This window comes from Hemicordylus capensis, chromosome 2 (genome assembly GCF_027244095.1).
Source record: "Hemicordylus capensis ecotype Gifberg chromosome 2, rHemCap1.1.pri, whole genome shotgun sequence".
NCBI lineage: Eukaryota > Metazoa > Chordata > Lepidosauria > Squamata > Cordylidae > Hemicordylus > Hemicordylus capensis.
Window position 1 is genome coordinate 382,914,629 of NC_069658.1, and position 16,356 is coordinate 382,930,984.

The window sequence follows — 16,356 nt, forward strand, 5'->3', positions numbered from 1 at the left end:
ATAATTATCGCCTTCTCTCCCCCACCCCAGGATGATTACATAAGAAGCAGCTACACAAGAATCAGCAGACATTCTTCTTAAGATGTAGCTGTGCCTCCCATGGAGATGCAATGATGGGGAAAGCTGTACCTGTTGAATGTAGTGATAGAAATTTAAAAGAAAAGGCGGGGGGGGGGGAATCAACCAACAGGCTGAAACAGTACATGCCCCGAGTCCTCCCCGACCTCTCAATCCTTCGGGATTCTTGGGGTTGATTGGATATATTCAGTGGGACGAGCGGAAAGCACACCTCACACGCTCTGTTCACTATTACTTCGGTGTTCTCCAGGCCTGAGTTCTCCCTTTTCTGGTTAGTTGGAGGGTTTTACCCTTCGCAGAGTGGCTGAGGTTTAAAAGGGCTCTCTGGCAACTTTGCCAACCTTGCGTGAGAACCAGGAAAGTTCCTCCTCAGACAGCGCAGTTCACCCCATCCACTGCCTTTCAGCAACTTCGGCCTCAGATCGGCTCCAGTCCAAGAGCTTCGGCTCTTTACATTAAGCCTGGCAGGAAAGGGGTTTTCCTCCCAAGTTGATGGGGTCCTTCCTTTCCCCTCCTTGCCTCCGTTCAGTACGGCCTTGAAGCCATAGCCGGGGAGGCAAGGAAAACTGTCGGCCTGTTGCCGGCTCGCAGAGCCACGTAGGTAGAGTGCAGAGCGCTAAGCTATGCGGTAGGAAGGATCGTCTCTCTAGGTTCGTTTTCAACAAGGGCTTTCAAGGAGGGAGACTAAGCAGAAGAGGTCGCCTTGAGGTCGTCTTGGGAGGGAGCCGTGCGGGGTTTGTGATCGGGGCATCAACCTCCCCCCCCCCCTCCAACCGCCGCGGGATCCCGAAGGGGTTTGTACAGCTACTAGAACCCAGCTTCAAAACTGTTCCGCTTTGCAGCCAAACCGCCAATCCAGTCTCAGTTTTGCTCTTCAGGAGCTGCTCTTGGGCAGTTTGGGGCGCTGCTGTTGGGCCCACATGATCCAAAAGGGGAGATATCACCTGCCCTTTCCAGTGCGGTTATTTTTGCCATGGCGGGCATAGGCACGGTTGCACATCTTCTTGTCTTTTTTTGCTGGAGTCAGAGAAGCAATTTGGAAGGGCCTGGCGCAGAGAGACTTGGATGAATAACTATGTCGGCTCAGGATGCATAATATAGTTGAAAAGTTCTGATAGCATTCTAAACTAGTGCCCTTGAAAACAATCATAAATGCTTTGGGGAAATGAAACAGTCCAGCTGTTAGTTGTTTTTTAAAGCACAATATTATTTACTTCTTTAGCATTTAGGTCCTAAGCCTGTGATTTCAAAATAGTTTCCATTAACAAATGTATTCTGTTTAGGATCACACCCTGTATTTGAAGGTTCATTGATTCCAATAGTACTTTCTACCAAAACAATCCAATCAAATGTGTCTACTTTGAATACTTCTGCACTCTTCATTCATCTGTTCATGACATAACATATCCCGTGTTTAAGCTGCGGTTGCCTGCAAAACAACCAGCATTCCTACGAAATGCTACTTAATGTATTCTTAGAAATGCCTGCATCATTTTTTCCTGTCTTGTTTCATAAGAATTACTGTTCACTCACAGGAGAAGGGGAAAAATCATAACACATCAGTAAATAATTAAATCATTAAATTAATCATTAAATTATTTCAAAATTTCCATCAGACAAAAAAAGGGCTAGGCAAAACTTTTTCCTAAACATTCTGGGATTCATTCTCTTCCCCACCCCCCATATTTATGTGAGACAGCTGGAAAGAGGCCCTTTCTCTGCTGCTATCCTGTGCAGACTTGTGCAGTCCCATAGTGGGACTTACTTCTGAGTAAACATAGGACTGATTTGTAAATGTGATAGTATCCTTAAATATTTGGTTCGGTATAACTTATTCAGGAGCCATAGGCAATTATAAGAGTTTTACAAATGGAAGAGCACATCTACTTCCTCTGATTCACTCTTCATTTATCATGGTGCCAACTTTGCACAGCCAATCTCTGCCCCATAGGAGTTCACACAACCATGGTCTAGTCAAGTCTCCTCTCTTTGAGGTTTATCATTCCTGTATCCCTTGCCCATATTCGTTTCCAGCTCACTGTTCTGTGAGGAATGCTGTGCTAGGACTGGATAGAGCCACTTGCTCTCCCCCTGTTTAATGTAAAAGGAATCACCACTTGGAAAGATGCTTCTTTGCCCAGTTAGCAGGGGAACCATGGACAGTACCTCTGAGCAAAGGAGATATCACATCACAGCACTTCCAGATGAGAAGAGAGGGAAGTTTAACGAGTAGGCTGCACTGGCCTTGCAAGTTGCCCCCATTGAGGAACAACATGGTCTGCAGGTGCACTTAGTTGGACAGATCTGCCCTGATATCAAGTGACTAAAAGATATTGGTGAAATATCGAGGGGAAGAAAAGCAGTACATAGGATTACATTAAAAGCTGAGCTGCATAAACTCATCATGGCAGGCATTGCATGCTGAGTTTCCATCTGAATTTCTAGCAGGGTATTGTTTGGAACAGGAAGGATGTAGAATGGGGCAGGGCAAAATAGAATGGCTTAAATGTTGCTGATTCTACATGTATGTGTGTGAATGTAAATCTGTGTGTATATCTACACACAGATATAGAGGTTGGATCTCTAGTAGTCTTTCTACGAACAGAAGAAGTTCCCTCTACAGTTCCCTGAACATCTGCCCTCAAGGGCATACATGGGGGGGACGGGACAGGGGGTTGCAGTGGGAATGGAGCGGGATAAGTAAAATCCCCCTTGCATGAACAGAACAACCTCTCTCTATAGGGATCTAATCCTGTATATAATTCTTGACCAATGAGTACTCTTTTCATAGCCAGAGCTTCCTGATCATTACAAGAAGGTGTTTCTCACCTACTTGGAGAAGTTAATTGCTGTAGAGGGGGGAGGGGGGAATCCACAGGTCATCTTCACCTTGACCCAGCTGCTCAACTTTGGCCCTCCTGCAGATGTTGACCTACAGCTCCCATAATTCCTCACTATTGGCCACTGTAGCTGGGGATTGTGGGAGTTGTGGTCCAAAAACAACTGGAGAGCCAAAAGTGAGTAGCCCTGACCCTGACACTTGCATGATTTCAATGAATTGGTTGTACAGCAGTGTTCTTCATTGTAAGGGCTGGGGTACAGCGGCAGGCATCAGCCGTAAATGCGGGTCCCCTGACTAATTGTTTATTGGACTATGTGAAGCTTTGGCTGAAGCCAGATACTCTACACTATTTCCCTCGCACCATGCAGAACCACACTTTGCCCAGTGTTGCTGAGGTCTCATTTAACCTTCTTGGGTCCCTGCACCATCTTGGAAGGTGTGCACAATGTGCTGGGAAGTGTAGCCCTTCCCAGTGCTTCCCTCACAGAGCTCTTCAGAGAGGGCTCTGTCTCTCAAAGGGCCCTCCCAGCACAGAGAAAAGTGCAGTCCTGTTCAGAGAAATGCACACTGAGAAATGGCTCTCACATTTACAATGTCCCCCCCACCCAAGTGGTGCCTGCTTGAAAAATAGTGAAGATCAGAGTCCTATAAACATAGTTTTCTGTTTATTAAGTTGTCTTTATGTCTTTGAGGCAAAACTAACTTTGTGGTACATTAGTTAGTTTAACAGCAAATCTGTATTACTGTGCCATATAAGGACCACCATGGAGGGCTTTTGGACTTTCCATCTTCCATACCGAAATGCCTTGGGTGGACCCTACAATTCCTAAAGTTTGCAATGAACTAAGTATCAGTCTATTTGAGATGATGTTAGCTTTGTAACCTTTGTGACTGGATCTCCTGTTTTTGTTTTGTTTTTTGGAGGATGAATGTGGGGAGAACTCACATCAAAATACCACCTTGGAGGAGGAAAGTGTAACCCTTTCCTCTTTCGCCATTTTCTCAATCTGAGCCATTTTCTCAATCTGAATCCGGTCTGCAGTTTTGGGAGGTGGTGGTATGGGGCGGGGGGGGGGGACAGGCTTAACCCTTTCCTCCTGAATTATAGTATGATCTAAACCTGTTCCCTTGGAGCTGCTGCTTGTCAAACACACCCACAAACACCCACAAAGTGCTTGCGTGTTTGTAGTGCTTGCGTGTTTGACAAAAGCATGGGGTGGGGAGGACAGGTTCATATCCGACAGTGGTTCAGGAGGAAAGGGTTATCTCCCACCCCCTGCTCTCCCAGCACTGCAGACTTGATCTGAATGGGGGTGCTGACAGCTACATTTGTTGTTTTTTAAATAATTGCAGGAAATCTGATCACACAACTCCTACTTCCTCATCTTGCTGCATTTTTAGATTGTCTGGTCACCCATGAGCTCAAATAATTTCCTTCCAATTCATGCAGTGTAGAGTAAGTCAGAATATAGGAATATCTCCCCTCCCCTCTGCATAAGGCTCATTTGCAACTCTTGAATCATGTTGTTTGACAGTGGGTGCTATTTGTATTGGCTTTCAAGTCCTCTGTAGTTGAAGCGGCAACAGAAACAAAGCAGCACATGCGCAGTTCAATTTATTCCATTAAATCATAATCAGATGTGACTTTAAAGAGCTAATTTCTTTGTCTTGCTCTTGAACACCAAAAATAATAACAAAGCAAAATATTGGCAGCATATAGCAGCTTTGGCTTAGTGAGATTTCTTCCTTTAGAAAATAAGTACAGCTAATATGTCATAATAATTAATGCAAAATGCAAACATGGTTTGCAAAATGTTCATTAGATTCTTGTTCTGCTCAGCATTAGCTCACACATTTTGGTTGTATTTCTCTCTCTCTCTCATCACAGTATTGTCCAGCCTGCTGTCAGCGTGTGTTCTTTTTGTGCAGTAATATAGTCTACAGATTGATTTGTGTTAAGAGGCATTATGCAAATTTGTTCTTGCTGTTAAGATTTGCAGAAGTAATTTGTGTTTTTAACCTGTAGATAACACAATAATCCCAATATTTCTGAATGTTGCCATGCTTGTGGGAATGGTTAGGGAACACGTGATCGGACAGCAGCATGTTATTGCAAGTGTTGCTGAAATTGCTGCCATATGGGTTCTGGAGTGAGAAGTTCAATTCTTCCTTTATTATTTTTTTCTGAGTACATTTTGCTGCAGAAGCGGTCTAAAAGGGAATGATGCAACTTTACAGCTATGATGTCCACTGAGAAACAAGAAGTTTCTTTAATTCAGCTGCACCTTAGATGTTTCTCAACTTTCATATCTATATGAAGGTCCACTAAAATCTGCTCAGTTGGTGAGTGCATTCTCCACTTTAGACAATAGTATAATAGAACATATATAAAAATGCTGTAGAATCTAGAGAAACATTCTTTGTCTTGCATGCATGTGAGCAAATTCTTTAAAGGAGTTTAGCCTTGGGGAGGTCTGCTGAAAGTATTTCCAGGGGACAGACAGGGTAGCTTGTTCTTCAGAATAAAACACAAAGTTTGCTGATGTTCTAATCCACTTCCAGTGAAGAATGTCCTAGCTGAGTGTTTTGTTGCTGAAAACATCAAATATGTCTTGCAAGACAGTTGCTTGTAGTGCTTCCCAAATCTGCAGTTGGGCTCAAGTTTAGGAAAATTAATTCAGCAACCACAGCCAGACATATGCAAAGGCATTTGCAATTTAAAACCACAGCAAGTCAGGCTTGTGAAAACTATCCCCTTGGTACAACTTTGTTACCCCTACCTTTTATATCATCACCCAGTTGTAATGAAATAGAGCAAGTATATTGAGTATCTCTAGGAGCCATTAGAATTACAAGGCTTCCGAAATCCATAAAACACAAGGTTATTTGAGGGTTGGTTTTTTTTAGGCTCCTTAATCATAGTCACTTGTGGAAATATGAGGAACATGGAAAGAATGTGTTAATTAGGAATAATTTTTCTCAGAAACAACTCATTAAACAAACATGTTTCAGAATGTTAGGCCTGCCCGGAGATACAGTTGTAATATCCTATAGGATCTCTGTCAGTGAAAGTCAGTACTAAGGGTAAAGGATAGGTTTTGCCCTCACTGCAAAGTTGCTTCAAAGTGCATTGTGTTTTCCCCACATGAGAGAGTGCAATCATTCACTTATATGGGGGGGGGGCGGAGAGAGAGAGAGCGCACACATTCTGGGACATTGAGATGAGAGCTAAACCTTCTCCTTGTCCCCTGGTTAGCCCAGTGACATAAACCACTGAGAGTCAAGCTTGCTCCTGTGAGCAGAACTTGTCCCTATATCTGTCTAGCCTCATGAATGATGCTAGAATGTGACAAAACAATAACTTCATGGCCATTGCTAGGTACTTAAAAGATCCAGGCCCTGGGCTCACACACACACCCCTTTGATAACTAAACTCAGTCATCCCCCCCCCACCCAGAATTAAAATATAAGTCTCTAATATTATAATACAGCACCTCTGAAGATGGAAGCACCAGAGAGCTAGGTGAGGCTAGAAGCTCCCTCATGTTCTGTGCGGGTACCTCTGCTGCTTCACTTCCTTTTTGGAAGAGGTCATGGAGGAGGAGGAAGGTGGCTGATGGGATTTGGGGCTCTGAGAAGTTCATTGGGGGTCCATGCCCCATGGGTCACCCCCAATGACACCTGAATCACTGTATTGGCTGCCCCTTAATAACTGTTTTCTGGGTGACTCACACACACAAAAATTGGAATAAAACATACAATTAAATGCACATTAAAAACAAAAAGCCACACAAACATTTTAAAAAGATTTTTTAATCAGTCTAGATGTACAAGTACATCCCATGTATCTGGCACCTAAAATAACATAGTGATGGTGCCAGAAGAGTCTCACTGGGGAGGCTAATGCATGAATGAGATGCTGTGGCTGAAAAGGTCCTCTTCCTAGTAGACAGAAAGACAGACACACACGTCACCTCATTTTGCAAAGACACTCTAAGTAGGGCTTCCAAAGAAAAACTTAAGGTCCACGTAGGGACACATGGGGAAAGGTGCTTTCAGGTAACCTGGTCCCAAACCATTTAGGACTTTAAACTGGGCCCAGAAATGGACTGGGAGCCAGTGCAGCTAGGCAACCCTCCAGTCCCAGTTAATCTTGTGGCCCTTACAGAGCCTTAGGAACTCTTTAATAATGAAATCTAACAATATCTATAGCACTTTTAGCCTGCAAATTCTATACAGTATTATCACAATCACCCTTACTGAAGCTCAGGACTTCTTGATACATGATGCTGTGGTTTGTTCATAGACATAATATACACACAAGCATATGCTAGGAGGCTGTTCTCATGAGCAGCCAAGACAGGGCTAAAGCTGCCAAACCCAGGCTTCGCTGCCTGTGAGAACGGCCAGGAGCCTCACAGCTTCCAGCACTGCCTCGGCAGCAGACCCGGCTATGAAGCCTGGCTGTTAAACTATGTTAAGGCAGCAAGTGCTTCCTTAACCCCATTTAACTGAACATGTATCAGCACTGACTGCTTTCAGCCAGTGCTGAGACACTGAGGGGTGCCTGCCTGTCGCTGGGGGGATACCCACAATGCACTGGGTGCTCACGTGGTGCATTGTGAGATTTCTGGGGGCCAGGACACTGCGTCTCACCCCCCTGCAACTCTGTGCTGACTGGGGCAGCAGTAGATTGTCTGGGTGCGTGGTCTATGTGCCCAGCAACTGGGACCCGGTTGTCTGCAGGGGAGGTAAGCTTTTGCCACCGCCCTCCCAACTGGATCCCTGATCATGAGAAAGGGCCCTATGTGTGTGATATAGGACTGTACACGGAATTGGAACAATCCAGTCCTTAGCAGCAGCATTTGGCATCAACTAATTTTTGATGCAAAATTACTAATATGGTCTCCATGAAAAATACAAGTTTGTAATGTTTTGGGCTATATTGAAATCCATCCAATGATGCATGCCTCTCTGATGCGGCTGATGTCACAAAACTTGCTTGTTGAATCTGGGGGTGTGCCATATATGGAAAACACTGAAGAAAGGAAGACAGCAATGATGTGATTGACATCTCTGCTTCAATGCCTCAGATCTGCAGCTTGGTTCATCTCCCTTCCAATCACAGTACTTGGGGAGAGAGAGATAGAATTGTATAATACAAGGTGTCTGACCCAAAACTCCACCCTTAGGAACATAGGAAGCTGTCATATACCGAGTCAGACCATTGGTCCATCTAGCTCAGTATTGTCTACACAGACTGGCAGTGGCTTCTCCAAGGTTGCAGGCACGAGTCTCTCTCAGTCCTATCTTGATGGAGATGCCAGGCAGGGCACTTGAAACCTTCTGCAAGCAAGCATGCAGGTGCTCTTCCCAGAGTGGCCCCATCTCCTAAGGGAAACATCTTACAGTGCTCACACATCAAGTCTCCCATTCAAATGCAACCAGGGCAGACCCTTTTTAGCAGAGGGGACCATTCATGATTGCTACCACCCTTCAGTGAGCAACTCTTTAGGAGAGTGTTGGGAAAGTACTGCTTCCCAAAGGAAGTTGCAACTGGATATTGTTGACCTCATTTGAATGTATATATTCAAAGCAAAAATGTGAAGAGGGAGGGGAAGGTTTGCCTGCTTCTCTGAAACCCTGGCACTTCTGCATGAAATGGGGGTGATATAAAGCCCTAAGAAGGGTCTACCATCAGCTCAAAGAGAGGTCTACCATGCTTGGAAGTTTTATCTGATTCTGACTTAATACTATATTTTGATCATTTCCCATTATGGGATGATGCATTGACCAGATAATGACATATCTAATGATTCAGTCTGGGCTAGTACAATTATTGGATGCACAATTCGATGATCACTTGCTTTGGATCTGAATGGGATCAGATCTGATGGTTTCATCCATGCACAGCCCTAATGTGATATCTAATGACTTGTCTACACAATGTGGTATCTCCTGATTCATTGGAGTGTAACTACAACACTCCAGAGCTGTAGTGGCCTGAGCTGGTGACAGTGCAATCCAATGCATCCTTACTCAGACATAAGTCCCATTGTGTTCCATGGCCTTACTCTCAGATGTGTGCATAAGATTGCATTGTAACTCCATTAAAAAACAAAGAAACTAATGATGCAATACAATTTATCCGGATGCAAAGATACTGTATAAGTTTTCCAGAAAATTTGGAATTAAAATTAAATGTCTTCTCAGAAAGTTTACCATGCAGGTTTTCCAGATGCCCTCAGTAGATTGTAGATATGTATTAAGTGCTGCTTGCTGTTTGAATATATTTTGAGTTCAAAGAGGGTGATGTGATAGAATTATTCTTGCTCGATTCCACTTTCACTATACAGCAGATAGATTAAGGGCATTTTCTGTGGTTGAATTTTGACAAGGAATAGGGACAGGTTAGTCCAGTGGAGTGTTCCCCACATTTGGTGTCTGTTGGTCATTACTTGAAATATCAGAATGAATGAGTATATGTTATCAACACTGAACATGACTTTGTAGAGAATCTTAGCAAAGCAGCAGTGCGAGAGTGGGCCATATAAAATAAGAATGTTAATTAACTGTTTATAGTACACAAGAACAGCCCTGCTGGATCAGGCCCAAGGCCCATCTAGACCAGCATCCTGTTTCGCACAGTGGCCCACCAGATGCTGCTGGAGGCTTACAGCAGGAGTTGAGGGCATGCCCTCTCTCCTGCTGTTACTCCCCTGCAACTGGTACTCAGAGGCATCCTGCCTTTGAGGCTGGAGGTGGCCTATAGCCCTCCAACCAGTAGCCGATGACAGACCTCTCCTCCATTAAGTTATCCATACCCCTCTTTAAGCCATCCAGATTGTTGGCTGTCACCACATCTCATGGCAGAGAATCCTACAAGTTAATTATGCATTGTGTGAAAAAGTACTTCCATTTGTTGGTCCTAGATTTCCTGGAAATCAATTTCATGGGATGACCCCTGGTTCTAGTGTTGTGTGAGAGGGAGAAGAATTTCTCTGTCCACTTTCTCCACACTGTGCATGATTTTATAGACCTCTATCATGTCTCCCCACAGTCGTCTTTTTTCTAAAATACAAAGCCCCAGGTAGCCTTGCCTCATAAGAAAGGTGCTCTAGGCCCCTGATCATCTTGGTTGCCCTCTTCTGCACCTTTTCCAGTTGTACAGTGTCCTTTTTTAGATGTGGTGACCAGAATTGTACACAATACTCCAGGTGTGGCCACACCATAGCTTTGTATAAGGACATTATAATATTAGCAGTTTTATTTTCAGTCCCCTTCCTAATGATCTCTAGCATGGAATTAGCCTTTTTCACAGCTGCCGCACATTGAATCGACACTTTCAACGAGCTGTCCACCACAACCCCAAGATCCCTCTCCTGTTCAGTCACTGACAGCTCAGATCCCATCAGCGTATACTTGAAGTTGGGGTTTTTCATCCCAATGTGCATCACTTTAAACTTGCCAACACTGAACCGCATTTGCCATTTTGTCACCTACTCACCCAGGTTGGAGAGATCCTCTTGGAGCTCCTCACAATCCATTTTGGTTTTCACTACCCGAAAGAGTTTGGTATCATCTGCAGATTTGGCCACCTCACTGCTTACCCCTGCTTTTAGATCATTTATGAATAAATTAAAAAGCACCAGTCCCAGTACAAATCCCTGAGGGAACCCACTTCTTACTTCCCTCCATTGTGAAGACGCTCCATTTATCCCTACCCTCTGTTTCCTGTCTTTCAACCAGTTAGCAATCCACACATGTACTTGTCCCCTTATCCCATGACTGCTAAGATTTCTCAGGAGACTTTGATGAAGAACTTTGTCGAAAGCTTTTTGGAAGTCCAGGTAGACTATGTCAACTGATCACCTTAATCCACACACTTGTTGACACTCTCAAAGAACTCCAAAAGGTTGGTGAGGCAAGATTTACCTTTGCAAAAGCCATGCTGGTTCACTCCCAGCAGGGCCTGTTCTTCTATGTGCTTTACAATTTTATCCTTGAGGATGCTTTCCATCAATTTGCCAGGAACAGATGTTAAGATAACCGGCCTGTAATTTCCCGGGTTGCCCCTGGATCCCTTTTTGAAAATCGGTGTTACATTTGCTCCTTTCCAGTCCTCTGGTACAGATCCCAATTGCAGGTATAAGTTATATATTTTAGCAGTATGTGCAAGTACCTCCCCAGTTCTTTCAGTATCCAGTGAATCTTTATGTGGGGAGTGGCCATCATTCAGTGGTAGATTATCTGCTTTGCATGTAGAAGGTTCTATGTTGAATCCTAAGCTCTCTCTGAAGCCAAGGAGAGCTACTTCCAGTTAGTGTAGATAGAGGGGCGATTCTCACGATCAACAAAAATCAGGTTAGCATAGGCTAGCCCAATTTTTGTTGACCGTAAGAACCACCAGGCTCGCAGCCTAGCCCCGTGGTTCTTGAGCAGGTAACCCGCTCGAGAACCCCTGCTAAAAAGCAGGTTTGCGGAGCGAGCGCTCCAGCAAACCTGATTTTTAGGATTGTGAGTAGTTGCGGCGTGCCTTTGCGCTGTGTCTACTTATGAGTAGACCCCTGGCCCGGAGGCGAAAAGCCAGCTCCGGGAGTCTTCCCAGTATGCCCAGGGCATACTGGTGCTTGTGGGGGCCGCGTGGCCCCCGCTCCCCCCATCCCCCTGCGGCTCCATCACAGAGCTGGACATCATGTGGGCGGCTGATCTAGCCGCCCAGGGCTCCCTGCCCACTCGTGAGCGGGGAGAGCGGGCTTAGCCCGCTCTTCCCGCTCTCTGCCCCAAACTGGGTCTCACTGATCATGAGACCTGGTCCAGAGAATATTGAGCTAGACGGACTAATGGTCTGATTCAGTGTTGGACAACCATTTCATGTGCACATGTTAGTGGAGGCAGCCAATTTATCTTCACAGATGAGAATCTCCAGGGAATACAGCCCCTGTTGAAGTTTAATTCTTTGTAATGTGTATCCAGTGATCTCTCAAACTCCAAAGGGCTCGCTTTCCTCATTGATTATAAAGTGCCAGCATCTGAAGGGTTAACAGGGCCACATGATTAGTGATATGGTTTTGGTGGGAAATGGCATTCTTAGTCCCTTGTGGGGAGTTGGTTAAGTACCTTGTAAATGTGCAAACAATCTAGGACTGTAATTTATCTCCTTTAGCTCTTAGCAGCTGCAGAAGGGGCACTGCTGGGATTCCCATTAACACTTTGGGGGGTGGGGGTCAGCAGCACTGCTTGCTACTGCCTGCGTGACTAGCCAACTTTGGAAAACTTGCAGTCAAACAATGCAAGGTGAGCAAAGGAGCTCCTTTCCTCCTATGTCTGAAACAAAGAGTGTATTTGAGTTTGCAAAACTCTTCTCAAACCCCATCAGGTTTTTACTTAATAATAACAGTCACATTTTTAACCTTCTTTGGCAAACAGATTGAGAAGGCACTGTGGCACAGATCCAGGAACTGATCTAGCTGAGCCAACACACTTCTCACACTCAGACCTGGCCTCAGAGTCACATTCAACACTTTAAAAGCTAATAAATGTTTTATATTGGTGATTGGTCTATAGTAGTGCCACATATTTGTATCTCAGGCAGGTAAAGATGTCTGATAAACTCAGTTCCAGGAGCCCCAAGGGCTGGCATGAGATCTAGGATCCTTCTACTGTTTTAAATTTTATTTGACATTTGAATGTATCAGTTGTATTGGCCGAGGGCCACATCAGTGTAACTACTGAAACATTTACCATCATCATATTAAAAGCAATGGAACATGAAAAAAAATATCAACCAGTATAGTCTGGCCAGATTAGATTCTGCTCAGCCATATGAGGTTCAACAACTCAAACCATAAATCCAAAACCAAAATCTATATCTATAAATAAATCAAGGTATATATTAGTCTCTGCAGGATTTTTCTTATTTAACACTTTCCAAACTCATTGCCTACCTGCTTAGGATTATTATATTCAGGTTGTATAATGCTAAGGGGTAACATTTTTCAGTGACAGGCCAGAAGTTCTGAATAATCCAGGGCAAAGGAACAAAATCAAACCATTGAGCAAATATGTATTTAAGGAAAATAGAATAGGACATAGAACAAGGAAAACTTATCTTGGGTAATTTAGCTAATGCTTTGACTTAATATGGTCAACAAGCTATTTTACAGCCTTACAGGGGTTACCACCCAAAACTTGTTGCTTCTATGCAGTTAATACATACGGTAGGTAGGTTTGGTGGGCTGAAGTTTAACCTTTGCCTCCAGTAAGCTACTCTTTACTGAAGTACAACAATTTTTTGTAACATCAAGCTTACTGGAGCCAAAGTTTAAGGTTAATGTGCAGAGCCAAAATTAATGTACAGAACTGCACATGGCTGTGATTTGTCTCAGACATGCATGCAAAAAACTAAATTTCAGGCAGAAAACTTACTTTGAACTTGCACATTAAAGTCACTATCCTGAAATCCAAATTCTGAATTTGAAATTCCAAATATTTATCACAGACTTCACTCAGCTCCCTTTTTTGAAGCACAAGAAGTGCCCCTTCCCTTAGAGGAGTGCTGTTTGATATCCTCTTTTGGTATCTCTTCTTGTTCTATACTATACATTAATAAGCTTGCTTCCCTCACTTGGAGTGAAGATTTCCCTGATTTTTGAGGAGGAGTATCCCCATATTTTCATAATCCTCTCCCATGGTTCAGATATGGCACACATTTGTTTAACCATTGAGCCTATTAAAACTTTTATCATAAGAGTAGAGACACCAACAATTAATTCATTTGCCCATGTGTCTGGTTTGACTTTTCCCCACAGTGCGAGACCAGCAGTGATTTTTGCTCTTAGTGTATAATGAGCAAGTAAAAGAGATGGCTGTATAATCAAGAGAAAGTTTATATACCTGTCTTCTTATTTATTGTGATTGAGGAGCCAGTTCTTCACGACTCACAGGTTCTTCATGGTCGTGGAGTCTAGGAAGAGATCTTAGCTTGACAGATGATTTAGACATAAATCAGATCAAACTTATTGATCGGATTTATGTCCAGCATATTTGCATTGGCATTTTATTTGGGAGGGGGGCTTATTATCCCCTCATGTTGTGGATCTAGAGCCCAAACCACCATGTGCTTGGTGTCAGGAGATATCCCATAGAAACAAGGAAAGTGGGAATTGACAGTCAAGATCTTACTAGGTGGAACTATGCAGTGATTTTAGTTTGGATGGTGAAAGGAAAGAAGAGTATTTCTTTTCCCCCTTGTTGTCTGGATCACAAAACAAATTCTTTATCCAATCGGCAGTTCTAGTTTGGTATATCTTGATCCACCTCAGTTAGCTATAACACTTTAACCTGGATGATATTAGCTAGCCTATTAAATAACCTTAAATACTGAAAACCCTACTTCTCTAGAGGGACTGGATTAGATAACCTTCATTTTCTTCCAAACTCTACATATTTATGACTGTGACATTTCCCCCAGTATTCCAAATTAACCACAGAGTTCAAGCCAGAAAATAGACCCTTTTCCAATACATTCTCAGAGTTCATTCTGTCATTAGGAACTTTTTATAGATGCTTAACTTGCAGTTGTTACCTTTGATGTTTCTTCATAATGTTACATATGATTTCTGAATTGCTCTTTATTCTGCCTACTTTATACACACACCCCCAGAGGTGCTCTTACCACTGGACTTCTGGGTGGATGTCTAGGGCCTCCATGCCCCCTGGGGGCCCCCAGATCTTCTTTTGTCTGTCCCAGGTGGTGTGTGATCACCACTTGTGCTGCCAGCCTGCCCTGCGCTGGGCAGCCAAGCATGACTGATACCTGTACCAGGTGGCCAAGCGTGATCGCTGCTTTAGAGACAGAGCAAGGAAATAAATGTGGGATGGGAATGTTAAGTTGCATGTTGAAATGTTTCTGCTAATGCATAGTTGCATAAATATACATGTTTTATATTCTTACATTCTCTGCTAACTGAGCAAAGAGGCATCTTTTTAAAGTGGTGATTCTCTTTATTTAGCAGGGGGAGAGCAATTGGTCTTATCCAGCCCCAGCACAGCATCCCTCCAGTGGCTGTTGCTGGGGTCAACCTTATGTTTCTTTTTAGATTGTGAGCCCTTTGGGAACAGGGGACCATCTTATTTATGTATTTATTTTTCTGTGTAAACTGCTTTGAGAACTTTGGTGAAGAGCGGTATACAAATATTCATAATAGTAGCAGCTGCTGTTTGTGCCCTCAGGAACCCACATGTTAAAAATATTGCATGTGTCATAGTGTGTTGTCTGTGTAGGGGCATGATGCTTAACTTGCATCAGGTAGGCATGGGGAGGGGGCTTCTAAAGGTCTTTAGGTCCAGGCTCCAAAATTACCTAGGTGGTCTGCAACCCCCTAGGAAAAAATATGTTCTTTGAGGTAAAAGGTTATAGGATACAATTTTATTCTGTGTCTCTTTGCTTAAATATGACAAACATCAAGATAGTAATTGGGTGATGGATAGCTTTGAGCAGTCATTCTGAAAGAACGAGATTCCTGAAGAATCTTAAGATTCTTGAAGAACCTTAAGCCCATTCCTAATACCAGATGTCATCTAGACTATCTCTGCTAATTGGGCAAAGAGGCACCTTTCAAAGTGCTGGTTCTCGTATATTTAGCAGGGAGAGAGCAACTGTCATTATCTAGTCCTTCATAACATGAAGTAGCTGGATAAAATTGTGCCTTGGCATTCCAGTTTGGGAGTCTGTCTTCATTTTAGCTCATCTGTTACTAGTCTATGAAGCCATTCACACGACTTGGTTAAACTCACTTTCCCCCCAGATGAGTAATCACATATTTTCTGGGAGCACGGACTACACTCCCAGACTATCAGCGCTGCATGGTGCAGTGTGGAGCTCTGGAGACTGGGACATGTCGCAGCCTCTGGATATTCCACAATGCACTTCATGACAGGCACGATGCATTGGATTACCCCAGGAGAGGGGCACTCTAGGCACCAGTCTCTGTATCCACTGGGTCTGAATGTAGTCCTAGCGAACACACAATCCCAGAACCCCTCTTGTGTTTTCTTGTGCCATCTTTCTCATTCACTTTGCATCATTCATGCAACCTCCTCTTGTGCACAGGAATTTTTTCACAAAGGGCTTTTAAAGCCCTTTAGCTCACATCTCCCCTGGAATGGAGGATGTGGGCAGATTTACTCCAAAGTCCCTGAGAGTTTTCGGGGAGCACTTGTCACACTATTTGGGGTGTTCACTGTGTTAGTGAAGCCTAATTTATATCTGGGGTAAAAAAAATCCACTTTATGCTTTGGGTTTTTGGGATAACTTTAAGTTTGCAGTAAAGCCTCTCAGAAAACTCGTGATAAAGCCTGCTGTGTGGAGAACTCCCAGGAGAAGTTTACATCTAAAGAGGGTCAAGCACAGATCTAAACCTTATTTTAAAAGA

At 43.6% G+C, this 16,356-nt stretch overlaps 1 protein-coding gene across 4 annotated transcripts in view; it reads left to right on the forward strand.

Annotated features, from left to right (window-relative positions):
- NTN1 (netrin 1) overlaps positions 1-16,356 on the forward strand; it is a 228,543-nt gene that overhangs the window by 22,291 nt on the left and 189,896 nt on the right. The window lies entirely within an intron of this gene.